The 23,508-nt window shown below is 35.9% G+C and overlaps 1 protein-coding gene across 1 annotated transcript in view; it reads right to left on the bottom strand.

Annotated features, from left to right (window-relative positions):
- Nucleotides 1–23,508, bottom strand: part of LOC140158958 (NACHT domain- and WD repeat-containing protein 1-like) — a 250,273-nt gene that overhangs the window by 195,630 nt on the left and 31,135 nt on the right.

Here is a 23,508-nt window from a genome sequence, read left to right as displayed (position 1 = left end):
AACATTCTTAAACACTTAAGAAAGTTCCTGCAATCTTATTTCTTAGTCATGTGATATAACACGATATAACAAACTCTAGATATGACACAATGTTCGTATGCGCTATTTGAACCAATTAGAGGTGCATAGCAACAACAGGACTGATCGATTCTAAGCCCAAGGTAAGTTCCTTGTACAAAATGTAGAATTTAATTTGATTAAAATTTAGTATACGTAATATATTTATTTGAATAGAAGTGTTTAACAATAAGAATAAAGGTATTGTTTTTAGCTGCTCTCGTGCATCTACTGTCTCATATAACACGCAACATCATTATTTTTGGCGTAAAACAATGAGGCAAAATGATGTCACCCGTGTTATATGAGACGATAGATGTACAACAGCGGCTAAAAACAACACCTTTATTCTCTAATTAAAAAAACAAAGTAAAGAATATTATAATTCAGTTCATGATCTGGACTTACTCTTCTGAATCTCATTTGAGATGCAACATTCAATAAACCATTAACACACAATAATACACACAGATTTAGATGCATGTAGCCAGCCTTTTGTGCAAGTTCAGTGTGCACATGAGAGATTCATCCTTCTGTTCATGCTATACTCTGGGGTTATACTTAAATCTTATTCGCAGTCATTAATATCTCAAATTGAAGAAAACATCCTTGTGGTCATCTTCACCTCAATTTTAAAAAAGACCCTCAATTTGGCTATAAGATCCTGATTTATGAACTGCTACCTTGTTTTTGTACTGACTGTGTATTTATATGTTTTGCATTCCAATTTTGCCTTTGTCTAGCCTGTTGCAGTCTGCACCACACACCCCTTTAGCTATGCCACTATGTAAGACACACGTTATAAAATACATTGAAAATAAAACCAAATTAAACTCACATCATCTGCAACATAAATGGAAATAAAACCTACATTCACAATAGTTAAATCGCTTATTCTCCCCATTGCAATTGGGCTGTTCCATTTAAAATCCACACTACCCCTGTGGAAGATTTTGGAAATATCTTACACAGAGGGAGTATGAATTTTAAATGGAATGAACACATTAGGCAGCTCCATTTGAATTTCATACACCCTCTGAGAAAAATTCAACCCGAATCTGAGGGAGGGTGAGTTACAAATGGAGCTGCTATTGTGTTCATTCCATTTGAAATTCATACTCCCTCTGTGAAAGATATTTCCAAAATCTTCCACAGCTGGGGGGGGTGTAGATTTTAAATGGAACAGCCCATTAGAGGCCATGTTATTGTTCAGTAGCAGACACCTTTTAACCTATTTCTCCAGATATTTTTTTTTCTCCATTACTTAACAGGTATCTCTATTGGATTCTTGACTTACTTGTTATTAAAAGCTATTCATATCCTGAGCTGAGGTACATGCTTTTCAAACATTGAGACATAATTGAATAAACTATCCAGACATCCAGGCCCTTTACAAGGAAAATCCTGACCGGCTTACAAATATGTAGCTGCTTATCTCATGCATCTGTTAAGGGATCGGATATTAACATTTTACGCGTTTGCACAGTATTTTTTGTGGGAGCTGAGAGTACATCAGATCTATGGAATTGCATTTTGAATACGAGGAATGGCCTTCTGGTATCAAATAATTTTGATTTTTTGAAATTCGCGATATAATATAAATTTGATACTTTAAAAATTTTTATATTTAATAGTCCTCAAAGTAAACTTTATAAATCTAATGATATGCACTTAAAAGTGTATGCAGCTGGGATGAAAAGCAGACAATCAATTGAAAATTTTAACCTTTCATATATTGAAAATATACATTTTTCCACAAAAGACCATATTTTTTTTGGTGTCTTAATGTCAATTGACTTATTCTTCACTTTAAACCACTCTTAAAAATACATTTATTCCTTTGTGGAATCACTGATACTAGTGCCTTTAAGATAATAAAACAAATTACAGTATCATGTATTAAATGCATTGGTAAAATCGGTTGTGTGTTCTAAAATTATTTAGATATCAAAATTGAGATGGTCCTCTGTTGTAGGACCAACAATGCTTGCATTAGAATGACAAGACTTCCAAGGAGTAGCTTCAATTTAGCACTTGAATGCAAGAAAGCAGTAAGTACTTATACTATAGACTTACAAACCTTCTTGCAAGCAACAAGTGAATTCAAAATGCTGAAAGGTAAAGATAGCAAAACAGATGAGTTGTACCCAAAATTCAATCTTAAGTGATGATGAGAATGGGAGGAACCGAGCACAGTCTTCCATCATAACACTTTCACATTCAAGGAACTGATTCAAGAAATTTAACCCTACAGGCAACACCAAAGTAGGTTCGTGCTATCTCATCAAGTGTCACACATTTTGACCCAGTTAATTGGAGACAGTAAGCTTTTAAAACGCCTCTAAAGTTTGCTGTGGCTAGATTGCTTAGCATCGGTATATGTTTACCAACGACACGAACGTGTACAGAGTGCTGACCTACCTGCCAATGTGAGATCTTAGGTGAGCTTGATATCAGATAGTGTACATATGTACCTTAGTAAAACTAGTGAGATAGCAAACGTATCTTTGTACACCCACCTAACATGCAAACATGAACATAAGCCAGATGCTATCTTCACAAGATGTGCATGCTGTAGATTTGACTTTTACACAGGTTTCAAATGCAGTACTAAAAAAACTTGCAGTGGGAGTACACATGTACAGAGAAGGTATCTTACCCTTCCCAGAATCCTTTGCAACATGACGCATCACCTAATTTCATTAAATGACACTCCCTTTACTTTGTACAGATTCCCTTTGTTTTGGTTTTCATGAATAGACTGGCTAAACATGGGTTGATTGTCAAGAAATTAACACATTTTGCAAGATCTGAATGTGCTCTGTTCACGGAGGTACTTTTTGTCACTATCAACTCATTTTGCACTAGATAGCAAATCAGTACAGAAAATTGAAATAATCAGTACAGAAAATTGAAATAATCAGTACAGAAAATTGAAATGAAAAATGCATGTGGGAAGTATCAGCTATATCTTCTCTGACACTTGCTTGTCTTGTGGTAGATGGATATACCTTTCATTATGATTGGATCTTGTACATTTTGTCATTCTTTTGTGGTCATGAACATCAATGGACTCATGTGAGCTCAGAATGGTGTGAGGTCCCTGCAAAAGTCAGGCAAAATCTGTATCAATTGAGTGAAAAAACAACTTGTGTAAAAGTTGTTTTAAAAGATGCAAATTATTTGAAATAGCTGATATTTTGAGTGAAAATGTGCTTGATCGTGTATATCTTTCATGTGGAATGATGGTTGATGCTTTATTTGGGACATAAATCATTCCATGTTCCATGATTTTTATATCCACAACAAGTCAAACTAGGGGAACAACGCCCGCTTAATTTCACCCATGCTCTCACCCCTCTCCCTATTACATCCTGTCTGCTGGTAATTTCAAATCCTGGAGTAATGTGACATTAAACCTGTCATGAATAAAAATGATAGGATGCGACATCACTACCATTATCATAATATTTCTATAGCATTCCAATTACCATTTGAATTTAAGGGGGTACTAAACCTCTTGCCAATTTTATGCCTATTTTTGCATTTTTCTCAAAAATTATAGCACATTGGTGACAAGTAAGATATGTATATTATAAGGGCAAGGAAATTCAGCAACTCAAAGCAAGTAGTTACTGATTTATTGATCAAATATTGGTTTTCCCTCAATTTACAGTGCAGTAGTTGTAGTCCTTGCCCCTATAATATACATATCTTACTTGTCCCCAATGCGGTATAATTTTTAAGAAAAATGCAAAAATAGGCACAAATTTGGGCAGGGGTGTAGTACCCCCTTAAAGCTCTAATTTATGTAACTTTGTCAGGGAGAAAAAAAAAGTAGCATGCGAGTAACCTTAAAATGCATAATTTGCTGCATATATTTGAGCAATATAAATTGTTCAACTTCACATAATGCATATCTCCAGGCAAAAACCTATATTCTTCCATTTCCTACTTCTAATTCGCCAATTCAAAAATATATTATTCATTAGCATTTTTTACCTTCAGACAAACCCGTGTGTAAATCAAATCTGAATTAGATTGAATACCCTGAGGGGCATATGTTGCTTACACTAACAGAATAAAAAGAGAAAAATAAACAAAAAAACATCTCTAAAGAAAATTTACTGCTTGGAAAGTTCAAAGTGTTAAACAAGTAACTAGATACATGCATATAGAGTAACAGTAGCCGGTTTCAAAAATCGATCTTTCCTGTCTCTCCAAGCTGAACTGCTGCAAAAGCATCTTTAGTTCCATCTTAAAGGTACACTCCTACTTTGATGATAAATACACCATTTTTCTCATTGGCATCCTTCAGCCGTAGATGGGGTATAGCCTTGACATTGATTAAGACATCAAATAACAAGGCGGGCCTCGAACCACGCACCTGCTTTCATGACAGCCTACTTTTGATAACAGAACACAATAGGGATGGCGGTCCCAAATAGGTCGTCCAAAGATATGTGAACACCATGCATATAGTAAATATTCATCAGCATTTTTAACACTTTCAGCCTATTTTACAAGTTGATCTCAAATGACCTTTGACCTCAATTCAATTCAAATGACCTTTGACCTCAATTCAATTCCTTTATTATACCTAGCAGGTAGATTCCAAATCAAACATTTCATGATATCACACAGCAGATGAGATAAACACCTGAATGATCATCATAGGTGGGTCATGAAAGGTCAGCATAGGTCACTGAAGGGCATAGACTCATAGTAGGTCACTGTAGATTGATGGGCAAAGTAAGATTACAAAATAATGCAACTTTGCAATAAAAACCAAAATGTCTGTGACATTAGAATTACACTTTTGTAATCTTTTTGTCCGCAATGGGCTATTCCAGTTGAAATCCATACACCCTATGGAAGACATGACCTTACTCTCCCACACAGGGGGTGTGAATTTCAAATAGATTGACCTAAATGGGTGACTCCATTTGAAATCTACATCCCCTGTGTGGAAGATTAAGGTCAAATCTTCCATCTGGGGTATATAGATTCCAAATGGAACAGCCCAAAACCTTCATACACCTGGTCATCATCAGTTCCCATCATATCCCTGATCCATTTTTAAACCTCTGCACATTATTTATGAGTATTATGTTCTCAACCTTATTTCCGGTGTGTCATCTATTTCATGGATGTACCTATCCAAATAAATATCATTTCCAGTGTTTGAACATAGCACTCAGCAGCACATTCGTTGTTCACATTATTGGCATGTTGGGATGATAAATATAGCATCATGATCACAATCAAATTATATACAGGAGTAATATGTGACATGATCAAGGGGAATGAGTCACATGTCGGCCCTGGTCGAAAATGAGTTTTACATATGTTACTAAAGAGGACATTTAGAGCTTTTAGAAGCTGAAGACCCCATGTTGATACAACTTTTCTTTGTGAAGTTACGTCAATTTATCAATCGCTGAAAACAATATAAAACAAAAGAATTTTAACACTTTCTTTGGCAATATCTCAAAATCAATAGTGATGATGAGAATGGGAGGAACCGAGCACAGTCTTCCATCATAACACTTTCACATTCAAGGAACTGATTCAAGAAATTTAACCCTACAGGCAACACCAAAGTAGGTTCGTGCTATCTCATCAAGTGTCACACATTTTGACCCAGTTAATTGGAGACAGTAAGCTTTTAAAACGCCTCTAAAGTTTGCTGTGGCTAGATTGCTTAGCATCGGTATATGTTTACCAACGACACAAACGTGTACAGAGTGCTGACCTACCTGCCAATGTGAGATCTTAGGTGAGCTTGATATCAGATAGTGTACATATGTACCTTTGTAAAACTAGTGAGATAGCAAACGTATCTTTGTACACCCACCTAACATGCAAACATGAACATAAGCCAGATGCTATCTTCACAAGATGTGCATGCTGTAGATTTGACTTTTACACAGGTTTCAAATGCAGTACTAAAAAAAACTTGCGAGTGGGAGTACACATGTACAGAGAAGGTATCTTACCCTTCCCAGAATCCTTTGCAACATGACGCATCACCTAATTTCATTAAATGACACTCCCTTTACTTTGTACAGATTCCCTTTGTTTTGGTTTGCGAATAGACTGGCTAAACATGGGTTGATTGTCAAGAAATTAACACATTTTGCAAGATCTGAATGTGCTCTGTTCACGGAGGTACTTTTTGTCACTATCAACTCATTTTGCACTAGATAGCAAATCAGTACAGAAAATTGAAATAATCAGTACAGAAAATTGAAATAATCAGTACAGAAAATTGAAATGAAAAATGCATGTGGGAAGTATCAGCTATATCTTCTCTGACACTTGCTTGTCTTGTGGTAGATGGATATACCTTTCATTATGATTGGATCTTGTACATTTTGTCATTCTTTTGTGGTCATGAACATCAATGGACTCATGTGAGCTCAGAATGGTGTGAGGTCCCTGCAAAAGTCAGGCAAAATCTGTATCAAATTGAGTGAAAAAACAACTTGTGTAAAAGTTGTTTTAAAAGATGCAAATTATTTGAAATAGCTGATATTTTGAGTGAAAATGTGCTTGATCGTGTATATCTTTCATGTGGAATGATGGTTGATGCTTTATTTGGGACATAAATCATTCCATGTTCCATGATTTTTATATCCACAACAAGTCAAACTAGGGAACAACGCCCGCTTAATTTCACCCATGCTCGCACCCCTCTCCCTATTACATCCTGTCTGCTGGTAATTTCAAATCCTGGAGTAATGTGACATTAAACCTGTCATGAATAAAAATGATAGGATGCGACATCACTACCATTATCATAATATTTCTATAGCATTCCAATTACCATTTGAATTTAAGGGGGTACTAAACCTCTTGCCAATTTTATGCCTATTTTTGCATTTTTCTCAAAAATTATAGCACATTGGTGACAAGTAAGATATGTATATTATAAGGGCAAGGAAATTCAGCAACTCAAAGCAAGTAGTTACTGATTTATTGATCAAATATTGGTTTTCCTCAATTTACAGTGCAGTAGTTGTAGTCCTTGCCCCTATAATATACATATCTTACTTGTCACCAATGCGCTATAATTTTTGAGAAAAATGCAAAAATAGGCACAAATTTGGGCAGGGGTGTAGTACCCCCTTAAAGCTCTAATTTATGTAACTTTGTCAGGGAGAAAAAAAAAGTAGCATGCGAGTAACCTTAAAATGCATAATTTGCTGCATATATTTGAGCAATATAAATTGTTCAACTTCACATAATGCATATCTCCAGGCAAAAACCTATATTCTTCCATTTCCCTACTTCTAATTCATCAATTCAAAAATATATTATTCATTAGCATTTTTTACCTTCAGACAAACCCGTGTGTAAATCAAATCTGAATTAGATTGAATACCCTGAGGGGCATATGTTGCTTACACTAACAGAATAAAAAGAGATGAAATAAACAAAAAACATCTCTAAAGAAAATTTACTGCTTGGAAAGTTCAAAGTGTTAAACAAGTAACTAGATACATGCATATAGAGTAACAGTAGCCGGTTTCAAAAATCGATCTTTCCTGTCTCTCCAAGCTGAACTGCTGCAAAAGCATCTTTAGTTCCATCTTAAAGGTACACTCCTACTTTGATGATAAATACACCATTTTTCTCATTGGCATCCTTCAGCCGTAGATGGGGTATAGCCTTGACATTGATTAAGACATCAAATAACAAGGCGGGCCTCGAACCACGCACCTGCTTTCATGACAGCCTACTTTTGATAACAGAACACAATAGGGATGGCGGTCCCAAATAGGTCGTCCAAAGATATGTGAACACCATGCATATAGTAAATATTCATCAGCATTTTTTAACACTTTCAGCCTATTTTACAAGTTGATCTCAAATGACCTTTGACCTCAATTCAATTCAAATGACCTTTGACCTCAATTCAATTCCTTTATTATACCTAGCAGGTAGATTCCAAATCAAACATTTCATGATATCACACAGCAGATGAGATAAACACCTGAATGATCATCATAGGTGGGTCATGAAAGGTCAGCATAGGTCACTGAAGGGCATAGACTCATAGTAGGTCACTGTAGATTGATGGGCAAAGTAAGATTACAAAATAATGCAACTTTGCAATAAAAACCAAAATGTCTGTGACATTAGAATTACACTTTTGTAATCTTTTTGTCCGCAATGGGCTATTCCAGTTGAAATCCATACACCCTATGGAAGACATGACCTTACTCTCCCACACAGGGGGTGTGAATTTCAAATAGATTGACCTAAATGGGTGACTCCATTTGAAATCTACATCCCCTGTGTGGAAGATTAAGGTCAAATCTTCCATCTGGGGTATATAGATTCCAAATGGAACAGCCCAAAACCTTCATACACCTGGTCATCATCAGTTCCCATCATATCCCTGATCCATTTTTAAACCTCTGCACATTATTTATGAGTATTATGTTCTCAACCTTATTTCCGGTGTGTCATCTATTTCATGGATGTACCTATCCAAATAAATATCATTTCCAGTGTTTGAACATAGCACTCAGCAGCACATTCGTTGTTCACATTATTGGCATGTTGGGATGATAAATATAGCATCATGATCACAATCAAATTATATACAGGAGTAATATGTGACATGATCAAGGGGAATGAGTCACATGTCGGCCCTGGTCGAAAATGAGTTTTACATATGTTACTAAAGAGGACATTTAGAGCTTTTAGAAGCTGAAGACCCCATGTTGATACAACTTTTCTTTGTGAAGTTACGTCAATTTATCAATCGCTGAAAACAATATAAAACAAAAGAATTTTAACACTTTCTTTGGCAATATCTCAAAATCAATATTAGCGACATCCGACTCATTTCCCTTGATAGTGTCACATATTATGTTGGATCTGCATGTTTTTCATGTGGGCAAACCTTGTACCATTGTACAATAGCGTAGTTTTGATTTATATGATTTTTGGTAAAATAAAACTGAAACTGAAACTGAAACTGATGGACACATAGATGTAGCCTGTATGTGTTAACTACACACAGATGATTCTAGTGCTTGATACAGCTATCACTGAAAATATGACAGATGAACTTTAAAAGCTACACATTTTATCCAAATTATGATCAAGCTTTTAAGTTTATTTTGGTTTTGTTTCTGTCAAAAATCAGAAGGAACAATCTGCTGCGGATCATAAGCCTGTGTTGAAGAGTCCATCACAAAAAATCCCTGATGAGACATATTTCTGACTGACGCTATGAAACTTTTTTACATGATTGGTAATAGATTATTATATAAACTTTTCTTCTCCCCTCCTTTATATCATGATTCATCTACTCCATTAAAAAAAGCCAGTCCATCCACTGGTGGGAATGTCTGGTCATTAATTCATATAATACAACATATTCTTGTCAACAGCTTGAAATTATCTTTCTTCTTCTTTTTCATTTTATTTACCGTACTGACTCGAGTATAGTCCCACCCCGTTTTTGGGTGAACATTTGGGGGGTGGGACTATACTCGAATTTGTCCCTGGACCTAGACCTAAATGCTAGGATCATTCATGGTTGACCTAAAAAAAAAATTGAATTTTGCACAAAGTTTTGTGTTTTTATTATGAACATTGATACTTTGTTTGCATGTCATACTCTATTAATGATATCAAAATGCATTGAATTTGAATGCATTTTGATATCATTAATAGAGTATGACATGAAAACAAAGTATCAATTTTCATATTAAAAACACAAAACTTCGTGCAAAATTCAATTTTTTTTTAGGTCAACCATGAATGATCCTAGCATTTAGGTCTAGGCCCCCAGGGACACTACAATTTGGGGTGGGACTTTACTCGAAGGTGGGACTATACTCGCGTCAGTACGGTAATTGTGATTTGTGACATCATCTCATTAACACAACTCTTCCCACTCTGCTCTTGATTGGAGGGGACGTTTATTTCTTAGTTTCATGTGCTACAAGATATTGGTTTTCATATATTCTAGTTAAAACACAATTTGTTCATGTAGTTGCCCTGTACACAAGTCTTAAGGGAGGGTAATTATACCGCATACGCTTTGTGTACCAAAAATATTGGTATCCACCATATTGGCCTGCCATACATGAGAGCTAAAGCGTGTACCATCATGCATTTGTATGGTGAGTGGTTGAACAATGTTCAACACACATAAAATGGTAAGGGGGAAAAATTATCTTATAATTTAGATTACGGCAAAACTGAACCACCCACATATTTAACCATGTGAGTTCCTGTCACAGTCGGATGAAAAGAAATCACTAATAATTACAGAAATGGCAAGTTACATAAGAAACTCATTGCCCTTAAATTCATAATCAATAATATTAATATAATATTTAAGACTGAACGAGAGCAAAAGAAAAAAATGAATCACATGACTGAAATTGCATCTGGCATTGCCCTATTGATTCTGGTTGTTGCGAGACAATTGACAGTTTTATAACGGTAACTGACAGAACCAACCATTTTCTTTGATTAACCCTTTTTTGAAATTGTTTTTTACATCCTTTACATCCTTAAGCTAGAAGTATGAGTGTGTATTGGGCTATTCCATTTAAAATCTACACTCCCCCTGTGGAAGATTTTGGAAATATCTTCCACAGGGGGGGGTATGTTTTTCAAATGTAATTGGTCAGGGTTAATCATTTAGAAACCCGTGCTCCCCCTGTATTATGGCTCTACCTATATCTTCCACAACTGGAGTGAGTAATTTCAAATGGAAGTTACCCAATTGTCTCTTTTATTCTATTCAAAACCTATACTCCCTCTGTGGAAGACTTTAGCTAAATCTTCCACAGGGGTAGTGTGGATTTTAAATGGAATAGCCCATTCGTGGGAACACACTTTTAATAGGAGATGAGTTGTGCCGCTTACATGATATTGCAAAGAGTAAAGGTTTATTCCATATTGAAAAGCGTTTTCTCATGCATACACACTCCCCAGCCCTCCTAGATACACCATAATTTTTCCATGAAGATGTAACAATCGATATGCATGAATTCAGCATTATTGTAACAAGAATTGCCAACAACAATGCAAAAAAAAAAATCTAGAAAGAAGAAGGAGAACAAAATTTATGCAATGAAAAGACAGCACAAATTAGTTTTGTCATGTGCTTTTATTCATAATATTGCTGGAGTCAGGAATAGCTTTTATTCATTTGTACAGTACAAATTGTTGTTGCTACAGGTCATACTAGCATAGCTGCCGTGTGTTAACTGACATGCTCACAACAACCAATTTGGTATTGAGTACACATATAGTTCTTATGGCAGCTCAATGATCTGAAGAGCCAGTGGCTCATGATTGGATCATACTGATGACAGTTCTTTAAGAGCATATTTTGCTTAAAATCTTATATCTTAAATTTGTACTTGACCCATGAATGGCATTTACTATAACGCACGCTCACGTAAAAAATTATTAATCACAAGATAGGGAATGTCAAGGCTAAATGAACACAATAATATTAGTTAAGATGAAGCACAGAGTTACAAAACGTATACAGGTCTCCCTTTATATAATCAAATCATTATTACTGCACGATGGATGCAGACTTTAACTCAAAAACACATCATTTTTATGCCAATTTCCTCTCATTTCAAAAATATAAAGACTTGTTTCTACAACAAAGTATGCTAACAAGCATGTTGTGTAAATATAGAATGCTAATACTGAGATGTATACTAAAAGTGACACAATTTTCTGAAGAAATGGTTGTTTCTGTTAAAATCGTAAACATTTAAATTCCGTAAAATCAGCACATTTGTTGTACTTGCACGCTCAACCTTGACAGAGTATTATGTCACAACAAATGAATTTACACATCAATTTGGCTCTTCCATTTGAATTCTACTGCCCCTCTGGAAGATAACACTGCTATCGCACTTTCCAGTTGAAATATATGCATAATCTAGGTGGATTATTTTGAGCGGTTTATGTTAAAATCCAGCTGCAAACAGTGGAAATTGTTCAGTAGGATTTACAACCAATTTGGATCCTATTTGTAGGAAATTTTGCTTGCCAAAATCTTCCATACCTTTTCTACAGTTTTGGAATGAAAAATATTGGATTTGGAATGGGTAAAGCTGTTGAATATGGTTGGGATTCATAAATATTCAAGGGGAGTGTGGTTTTCAAATGTAATGGCCCATTATCTGCTGAATGGGCTATTCCAGATGTATTCCGCACCCCCCCCCTATGGAAGACATTAAAAAAAAATACAATTCCAGCTGGAATTGAGATGTGTCTAGAATTCCAGCAGTCATTTTTAGCAAAGATTCCGGCTGGAGGGTATGGAAGACATTGAGATTAGGTGAAACTCCGGCTGCTAAAATAAAAAAAAAAACAAGAGTGGGGATTGTGAAAGGCCATGATGTGCCTATGGAAGACATTCACATTTCTTAATATTCCGGCTGGAAAATGGTCAAAATGCTCCAATTCCAGCAGAATCTTCACTTATGATCACCATCTCGATTAACCTATGAAAGACATTTACTTGAATTCTGGCTGGAAACAAAAAATGTTCTAATTCCAGCTGGAACTCTATGGAAGACATTTACATTTACTTGAATTCCAGCTGGCCATATTAGACATATTACCACAATTCCGGCAGTGTCTTCCATGGGGTTTTCCTGACATGTGAATTCCGGCTGTCAATTTAGCCCCAAATTCCGGAAGTGTCTTCCATAGGGGGGGTGCGGAATATATCTGGAATAGCCCAATACACTTGCATAGTGTCACTGCAATGAGGCCAAAAAAAAAAAGTTGTTTGTTTGTCCTCCACCGCCCGCTCCTCAGATTAAGGCCTGACCAATATTTTTTTTTTTCTATTTTTTTTTTATTTTATAAAAATAAGTAAAATTCAAATTTTTTTCAGATTTGGAGTATCTCTGGACCTAGCTAGAGCTAAATACTAAGATCTTTCATGGTTGAAAATTAAAAAAGCCCCACAAAAACAGTTTGTGTCTTCAATATGCAAAGTTATAACAAGTCACCATGAATGATTGTAGCATTTAGCTCTAGCTTAAGGTCCAGGAATGCGCCAAATCCAAAAAAAAAATTTTTTTAAATAAAAAAAAATCCGCCCGCCCGCACATCCTCTTTCAAAGCTGTGTAGGACAAACAAACAATTTTTTTTTTTTGGCCTGATGCAGTTATTTTCCAGGGCGCTTTAGAAAGTCATTTTGGGTGGGCACTTATTTTTTACCTGGTTTACCTAATTTTTTCGTAAGGGCCGTTTTATTAGAGACAAATTTACCTATGTTATAATAGGGTCCCGAGACGTTCTAGTAGCTTTTCTGATGCAGTAAATGTATTGCAAGTTTACACAGGACTTCAAATCCTCAAGCTATTTCACTGTATCAACGTCTATCAGTCACTTCAACATTAATGGTAACCTTTAGCAAATTGAAAATACCCTGGGTGGGTGCTTATTGGGCTATGGGCGCTTATTGGAACAAATACGGTCGGTAGATGTTAGTTTGAAATTTGATGTTTGTAGAAATCCGATGTTGAAACAAGTTAAGTAACGGTTATCTAATAGCCATTAATTCTATCAGTTGCAAAGGGTTACCCAACAGTTGTACACAACTGTCTAATAATAGTCAATTTTACAAGCTGCTTCTTATTTTAGAGACTTATGAAAGAAACAACAACGATAGCTCATTAGTCAGCAAAAATCATCAAGACATAAAATATGGTTGCTTAATTCATTATGAAATGATTAAACTTTCCAGTTGTATAAACGCGGTACTATCACTTTAGGATTCTGATTAAAATGTGTATTAACATAAAAGATGCGTATAACCTACGTATGGCGATGGGATAAACCTTTAGTTCGGTAGCCATATTAAGTTTACGAAGCGAGAAACTTGTCCTATGAAAATACTTGCGGGCCAAGTTCAGTCTGTTGAAATAAAAAATGTGACAAGACATAAATATATTTCATACCAAATTTTAACACTGTAATCAAAACAAAAGTAGACAACTGCAATCATTAGGATTTTATCTGACACTTCCGAAAAAATTAAAATTAACATTTTTCATTTGACTGAGAATATTAATTTTAAAGACCTTGTTACAGTCGGTTCCGATCAGGGTAATAAGCCTGATGACTTTCCTGTAAAAGTTGCCCCGACCAGCTATCTACGGCGACCCCATTCGCTCACCAGGACACTTGTGCCTGGCCGAAGTTTTGTCAGCGTTATCTCCTACATTTCAGCTAGTAATGCCTAGATATGCTCGACATAAAAAAAAAAGTAAAAATGCACAAGATTTCAAAATCAATTCTTTCCAGAACCTAATTAAATGACTGAGTGAGCCTGGTATTGGTATAACAAATTATATCAAGCATTCCGAGTGCTCTAGGTCTCTTATAGTTATGGTCCTGTGTCACAACCTGGGGTACATTTGTGTTACATAGTAAAAAAATGAAATGGTTCAAACATTTTACCTACACATCTCATTTGAAGTGGTTCATCCTTCTGAGCATTTTGACACCTTTTTTATGGAAATCGCGTAAAAAATGAGAGAGTGCGGGCAAAAACAATCACAAAGTAGGGAGGATGTAACCCCACCTCTTTTTTCCACATTTACAATCATTCTGAGCAAGTATTGGTCTTTTAAATGAACTTCTGTATTTATTTACTTGGTTTAGATGTCTGGGAGTTCATTCAGACATTTTTTTACTAGATTCAAATATTTAAAGGGGGTTTTAAATCAAATTTACAATATGAATCCCTCCCCTAATCCTCCTCCCCCTAATCCTCAGCCACCCTTGGCACATTTCATGCCAAACGTCATAAGAAAATAATTGAAAAATATTTTAAAACAGGATAAAAACATGAGTAATAAAGAATAAATTAGCCTCAATTTAAGACTTAATTGAATCTTCTAAGTGAAGGAATACTCAGGAGACAGTGTTTTGAAATCCAAACTGCACATCAAAATGTAACAAAGCCACCTTTTTGGGTACCCCAGTATATGCCACAGGATCTTATAAAGTCACACTGAGGCAAGAAGTGACTGCAAGGGCAGTCACAAATGGACACAATTGTGTGTGATATTTAACATGAAGAAGGAAATTACTAAATAAGTTAATTATTTCCCTTAAATCGTTGACATCAATTAATACTATTTTCCTGAGGGGCGTATTGATCTCACCTCGGCCCCATAGTTTTAACCAGAACGAAATAAAGACAGTATTTACTATTATATTTGTATACTATGCATGGTATTTAATAGTCCACCAAACATTTTTGTTCAATTATGCAGATTGCACAAAGTCAAGAATGTCTGAAGATAGGAATCTTAAATAAATTCAGGAACCCTACAAAACCCTGTAAAAATCATTTAATGAAAAGCAATATGGGTAATTTAAATTTTACAGGAAAAAATCCAGCTGAAGTATGTAACATTGCAAGTGTACACATGAAAGACTTTAAAAGTATAAATTTTTGTGTGTGTAATTTTTTGCGCTTTTCCACTTTTGAAAAGTTTCGCTTCTTTTTGTAAATTCACGATTCTAAGCATTGTACATTGAACTATACACAAAAAGAATACATACAAAAGCGAAAAAATAAATGAAGCGGGAAAATTCCCACTTGTAAAGTAGGCAACCTGTAGGCAAGTCTCCCGTTATAAACTGCAACACTCCTACTAAGATTGTACATTATTTTTTTACAAACTCCATTTATATTTCCTTAAATGAAATTTGAGTCTAAACCGATCCGTATTATGCATTTTTTACCAGTCCCAAATAGCGTACGTGCAGAATAGAGTAGTGGTTTTGCCTGTAAAACTACAGCTTTAACTTGAGGTACTGTGCATGTAAATCAAACGCCCACTACAAGCTTGCTATGCATACGACAGACAGAGTGACGTGTTGTCAAGTTACTGCACCTTATGAATATTGCAAGGACCTGTGGTTCATGCTTATTCATAAAGTACACAACAGGAATTATAGCCAGAACCTGCGATATTATAAAACCATGCTTTAGCCCCCTGCCGATCTAACATTGCCTCTGATTGGTCAATTACATGATATCTTCATTTTAATCACCAATCAGAATGGAGGTTTGCAAATAATTCACCCCATTTTTTTGCATGGTGAAATTATTCTAACAATACATGTTGCTGATTGGTCCAAATGATAATGAAAACTCCTTTTTGACCAATAGGCAGGTAGTTCTCATGGGGTTAATCTAGCAATGAATATCATCATGGAAACAGCATGTGACATTAGTTCGTCTTGTGCTTGTTGCCCCTGATATTTTTGTATCCAATTTTTAAATATTTTTTTTCTTTTTCTAATTCTATGGACTGTCTACTTTATTTCCCTTCATAAATCTCATCTCATTCTTTATTCAAATCTTTTTATATTGCTTTCCTAATTTTTACATGCAGCTTGTTTGATTTTCATTTTTCCCTTACTTTTGATCTTATTGTGTATTATATTGATTTCATTTTCTGATCTATAGGACTGTCTGCTTCATTTCCCTTTTGTATTTTTTGTTTGATATTCTTTTACGCAAACCTAACCACTCTCTTTTTGATTAAAGAGTTTAACTTCAACTCAGGGGCGTAGCCAGCTTTCTTGGTCAGGGGGGCAAAATAAAATTTTGGGAGCACAGACGAAAAAAATTGCAGTTGCATCATACAATAGGCCTACATAGAGACTGTATGAATGTCTTCGAGCTTCCCGAAAAGGGCCTTATTGGGATGATGTGCACGAGTAGCGCAAAAAAAATGGTATTTTACACTATTTTCGCCCATTATCCGGCTAAAAAAGGTCTTTATTGTCACAATGTGTGCGCATAGCGCGGAAAATGTTTGTATTTACACTATTTTGGCCCTGAATTTCGCTAGAAAAGGGCTCCTTGCCCTTTTCTTTTCCTTTGCCCTCCTGATTTTCTCTTTCATTTTTTTGTAAGAGGGCACTTTTCTTTCATTTTTTGTCAGGCTCTGCCCCCCTGCCCCCCCCCGCTGCCTACGCTACTGACTACACTATTTTCGCTCACCTGGAGCGTTTTCACTAGTTCGACTAAGCGTCTTCAGCAGATGGTGATGCTGTGATGGTATCTTGTCTACGATTGGGATAACCTTCACTGATGACGTCATATGATTGACAGACTGACGTCATAGGATGTTACGATGTAGTGCAGCCCCCTTGGCATCAGCAGGTTGTCCCAAATAGGGTCTATTTCTGCTGATGCCGTAATCTGTGTGACCTAGCGCCTACAGAGGACCGCACTTATTGGCCAAAACCACATTGCCACAACAAGGACATGGCAACGCCCGGGAAAAACATCATGCATGCCCCGGAAGTGTACCGCATGGGGTCAAAAGTGTTATCAGAAAATGGTCAATTACAGATGTGTGTATGGTAATGCGTAATACACACGCTTAAAGCCCGCAAAAAAAGACAAACTATTTTGTGACCGTTCACGGCGAATGAGCCGTAAATTCCTCCCCGGTCAATTTTGTGTTTAAAAATAAACATCATAAACTTAAAAATGGTATATCATTTGACTTCAAACGATATCCAGAAGCGGGGATATGGTTTGTTAAACTTTGCTCCTTCAACAAAATTATAGCTTTTTATGTTTTTACATGTGTCTCTTTTTCCACATTACTGGCAATAAATATCAAACAGTCATAATTGGCGGTCATTTCACATCATCCCCAAGTCAACAAGGTTTAAGAAAGTTCTCTCATTGTTAATTGTTGGTTATGCATACCTGTACAAAATACAATGCCTGGTAACCCACCACTTGAACAGGATTTAGCAAAAGCAAACAAAGACCAGAGCTATTAAAAGTTCTATAGCCATCTAAGGTAGAAGCTTATTATCCACTTCAACAATAGGATTATTAATTAGTTTTTGACTATCAAAATGAGACAGATGTCGGGTCAGCTTAAGTTACCGATGAATACAACCTTCGTACACATTTTACACCGTAACTCAGAATACAATTTAGGGAATTTACGGCTCATTTGTGCTGCCGGGTCACATTTTGGAAGCAACTTGAATTCTAATCCTTACTTGATTGTAATAATGTGGCAGACCCAGAGAGTCAGACTTTTTGAAGTAAACTACAGAATCAGTCAGATAACTAAAGCAGGTGCCTTTAGCCTAAAGGGAAAAAGTACTTTGCAGACTTTCAGAACCTTTACATCTATTTTCAATTCTTGTTAAAATATCACCCCAATAATGTCCCAATTTGCCGATTTTCTTTTTTACATGAAGACTATATTCCCCTCCCCCAACCTACTACATGTATGAAACTGACATTTACACAGCTACCTTACACAGCAAACATGTAGAGACCCACTTTTGAAACCTGTTTAGTTTTTGTCATGAGCTACATACCCTGGAGGTCTCAACTCTTCTAGTTCATATGTATACACAACATGTAGGTTAGGCCATCATCAAACCACACCAGTCATTATTTTCCAACAAATTTGCCCAAGACTAGTTTAAGTTTGATGTGCAGCATCAATTGGCTTCATGTGGTATACAGAAAGATTTCCATGGATGCGAATATTTACACTTTTGTTTCAATCTCTCTTAAAACCACGAGAACTACCTGCCAATTGGCCAAAATGAATATTGTGTCCAATTTTGAACCAATCAAGGAGGGTATTAATCATCTGCAATTGCAAGTTTGACCATCTTAAAGCCTAGTCATAGTTGGCAATTGAAATGAGCATTTCAAGTTATCAACCAATCCAAAATGCTGTTACATGTAGATGATCAGTGCATGGTGTCCAGGGGGTTAAGTATAACCATTGTTTTACTTTTTGATAGAAAAAACTACATTTTTCCTTTTGCTACCTAATAAGACGATCAAATTTTTGGGGGAGGGGCAGGAAGTTTCTTGACAAAAACAAACAAACAAAAACTTCCATATATACTCCTCAAAATCACTGAAAAATTTCATTTCCCTTTTTGCACAAACATCTTGGATTCCATGTTTCATTATCAAATTTCTACACTATAATTGAAGACCAAATTAAAAAGACTAGTTTGCATCTGACGTTAGGGGAAAGGCACGGCATGATGGCTTGCTGACCTGCACAGTATGGCACTTTTGGTCTGGTTGACAGGACGACAAATGCGAACTAGTCTTTTTAATTCGGTCTTCAATTATACAAATGTTATATTCTCCTTTTTTTCTATAACAAATGGCTTCCCTTTTACCCAGAAAATGTTTGCAGGGGTATCACTTATTTTGTGTAGGTGTATCATTTTCATGGAAACAATTGAATACAAACTGCTGAAATACATCCTTTGGGTCTATTGATCTATTGTTTTATCAGCTGTTTAAGGGGGTACTACACTCCTGTGGTAAATTTGTGACTATTTTAGCATTTTTCTCAAAAAAATAATAACACACTGGTAACAAAAGTTATGTATATTATTGGGGCAAGGAATCCAATTACTATACATGTGTACACTGAAATTTCAGTGACTCAAGACAAGCAGTTCAGTATATATGATAGGAAATGAGGTACATCATAGCGGTACCTTATTTCTAATCATAAATAACTAACCGCTTGTCTTGGGTCACTGAAATTCCAGTGTAGTAATTGGATTCCTTGCCCCTATAATATACATAAGTTTTGTTACCACTGTGTTATCAGTTTTTGAGAAAATGCAAAAATAGACACAAATTTATCGAGGGGTGTAGTACCCCCTTAATGAATACATCAGTAATGTCTTTAAATCTCTACCCAACCAGTTTCATTATTACCCTGTCAGAGAAAGAGAGTTATAGATGAGGGAAGATTTCTGTGTTAGATTGCTATTAAGGGATCGGATAGTGACCTTTGCACAACATTTTGTGGGACCTGAGAGCACATGTCCTTCTGATATCAAATAATTTAAAATTTGCGATATAAATACAAATTTTATGGCAAATTATTCAAAACTGATATTTTTGATAGTTAACAGTCCTCGAACTAAACTGTATAAATAAATTGATATGAACTTAAAGTGTATGTAGCTGGGAGGAAAAGCAGACCATCATTTGAAAATGTGGACCTTTCGTACTGAAGATACACATTTTTTTCCCAAAAGCCCTAACAATACTTAACAACAATCAAGTATAGTGTCTGGGAATGAGTCAAAAATAATAATAAAATATGCTCCAACTGCCTGAGTCTACTTCAACAGTCCATTGGACAGAAGAATAGCTATTTTTCTTCCTTGTGTAAGCACAAATTCATGTTGTCTTCATCAATCATGATGATGTCTCCAAATTATAATTTGTCCATGTTGTTCGACGCCATATGTAAACATTCTCAAAAAAAAAAAAAAAAACAAGTATCATAAAGTCCACATTTATCATTGCATAACAGGATGAACAGCTTGCTAGCATGGTTTTGTTTTTTGTTACAGCTTGTTTGCACCTAAGTGACCTTCTCTATGTACTTATTCTCTTGGACGGGCTGATGTCACAAAGGGGAAATAGCCTTGTAAACCCAATGTGCGCATGTGCAGTTCCCCTTTCTCGAGCTGGTTGCTATGCGCACGCTTGTGCAAAGGGGACGAAGGGGACAATAATCCCAGATGTCCGACCGAGAGAATGATGATCACCACAGAAACGACTGGTACAAACTATCCACAATCCATTAATATACATTTACAAAAATGCTGCCCTTCAAATCTTTACTTCTGAAAGCTTTATTTCATCAATTATTTTATGTGAAGGATTTTTATTGTGAAAAAAAAGCCAAGGCTGAGATATAGTTTGACGTCTTACGTGTTTTTTTTCTGCTGCGACCAAAGAGAAATACACAAAGAATACCGGTTCAAAATTGCCATGCGTGTATCGCTGTGAATTCGCCATTTTTGTTTGTCGCTCATGGAGGGCACATACATGTAGTGTGCATCCTGTGTCTGAAATCTAATAATAATTAACATCTTTAAGCTTGTGTAAAGGTTTGAGCATTCAGTCCTTAAGGTGGTACTACACCCCTTGATAAATTTGTGACTATTTTTGCATTTTTCTAAAGGTTTGAGCATTCAGTCCTTAGGTGGTACTACACCCCTTGATAAATTTGTGACTATTTTTGCATTTTCTCAAAAATAATAACACACTGGTAACAAAAGTTATGTATATTATAGGGGCAATGAATCCAATTACTACACTGGAATTTCAGTGACTGAAGACAAGCGGTACGTTATTTATGATAAGAAAAGAGGTACCACTAGAATGTACCTCATTTCTTAACATATATAATGAACCACTTGTTTTGAATCACTGAAATTTCAGTGAAGTAATTAGATTCCTTGCCCATATAACATGACTTTTGTTACCAGTGTATAAGTTATTTTTGAGAAAAATGCAAAATTAGTCACAGAATTTATCAGGGGGTGTAGTACCACCTTAATGCATCATTTTGGCACAATGTGTTACATGCACACAACATGCTTTGATGCAAAGTTTGCTGGACACATGGCAAAATCATATTGAGGTACACTATTTGCCTACCATGAGTGACAAACCCCGTGACAGATACACAAAAACATGGCAAAGTCAGTACTCTTTTGTTCTACGTTTCGACAGAAGAAGCAGTAAAGTTTCTGCAGCATTTTTCTACTGCGGTGAACATTCTAGTAAACCACCTTCCTCTTTCTCTCTCTGGCCCTGCCTGTTTGCTTTCCTTTCCTCCAATAAGCTACCTTCTTGCTCCTTTAAGCTGAATTTATACGTGATCGCTTTTGCAGAAAAGTGATTCTCACACATACTCCGTGTTTACTTCCATTTTCAGAGCGTCAAGCCGATCAATTGATACCAATCGCTGAGGCAAAAACGATGTCGCTTTTGCGAGTTGAAGAAAACTTTCCAGCGATATTGCTTGACACATGAATGCATCAACCAATCATTTACAACCAACTTGATCTATTATTTTGCTAATTAATTTACCTTTCTCAATTATTAACTTTCAGCAATGAATTAATTATTGACAGCAATGGATGTTCTACAAAATGTATTTTATGGCATTTAGAATATTTTAATTGTCGTCTGCAATCGCTATCGCCGTGATAAGTATAAAAGCGACAGGCCATGCATCCCAATCAAGTATAAATTCAGCTTAACTTTTCAAAGATACTAGTAAATATACCCAACAGGTAAACAAGAAATAGAATTCCACATTGTATATATTCTGAACTTTCTTTTGAACCATTATTAACACCTACAAAAAATCTCTATGATGCAACCACTTTAGACCTTGCAAAATGGTGCAGCAACTTCCTCTCAGATGCATCTCAACGTTAATGCAAAGTCATGACCCACCTAGTTGTCTTTTATTTATGTAAAAAAAGGCAGAGTTTCTTACAAAACAGCAAATTACGCAGGAAAAAACATGTCTAAACAAACAACATGCACATCTATCATTAGGTCATCTTAATGTAATAGTTTGTCTCAAAGCCCCCGCACGCATTAGTAAAATTGCTCACTTTTTAGCTCTTTTTACATGTTATTCCCGCTTGATTTAGTAAATTTAATTTTTTCACTGTTTTTTTACTTCTAAATCCACCACACAAATACATCTACATCATCAGAAGTGAAAACTGAATTTATCATAAAGCTCAATAAATTTCTTCATCTTGACAACAGTGAAACCTCCTCGAGATATAAAAGGTGGAATTCTTGTCAAAAAGCTTGTCCCAGCGAAGCCCAACACCTGTGGCAAAGTGTCCCTGACCCAGTGCTTGGCATGCGAGGGGTCTCGGGTTCGAATCCACCCAGAACAAACTACTTCTTTCTCCATTTTCTCTCTTTATTCCTCCCTTCCTTCCCTTCCCGTCGCCAAAAAGCCCTTAGGCGTTTTGGGTTAATATCCATTGATCGGGAATGAGTAAAGAAAAGTAAAGAAAACCAGTAATCACATTTATGTATCCACAGATCTTGAGGTTCTTGAGCTGAGGCCAATAATATATAATATATGAAAACAAAAAGTTTTGGGTGTTTATACCCTCCTGTGAAAATTAAGCACATGGAGAGGAAATCACACCCCTCATATCAGGCTCTGAAATCTCCCTTATAGAACCCACACCATTCCTCTTGTATGCCAGCTTTATTTGTCTCAATATTTGAGTGCACACACCACTAGGTCATACTCTCATCCGACCCGCTTTCATAAATGAATTATTTGAACTGAATTGAATTCAACCGCTACTTTATTTTTCTTATAAATATTTTATGAAAGTGCTATGGTAACGTATTGTTAAAAAGCGTTAATGAAGATATGTATCCATGGCAACTAAAACTGTAGTCGTGGTTAAAATGCACTTTTCTATACTGTATAAGTGGTAATTTTCTCTGGGGTTTTATTTTCGTGGATTCCACGATTGGAGTGGCATCCACGAAATTAACACCTCACAAATATATGCATAATGTATTGCAAGTA

Source organism: Amphiura filiformis, chromosome 8, assembly GCF_039555335.1.
Source record: "Amphiura filiformis chromosome 8, Afil_fr2py, whole genome shotgun sequence".
Classification (NCBI taxonomy): Eukaryota; Metazoa; Echinodermata; class Ophiuroidea; order Amphilepidida; family Amphiuridae; genus Amphiura; species Amphiura filiformis.
This window is presented reverse-complemented; position numbering and strand designations above follow the sequence as displayed.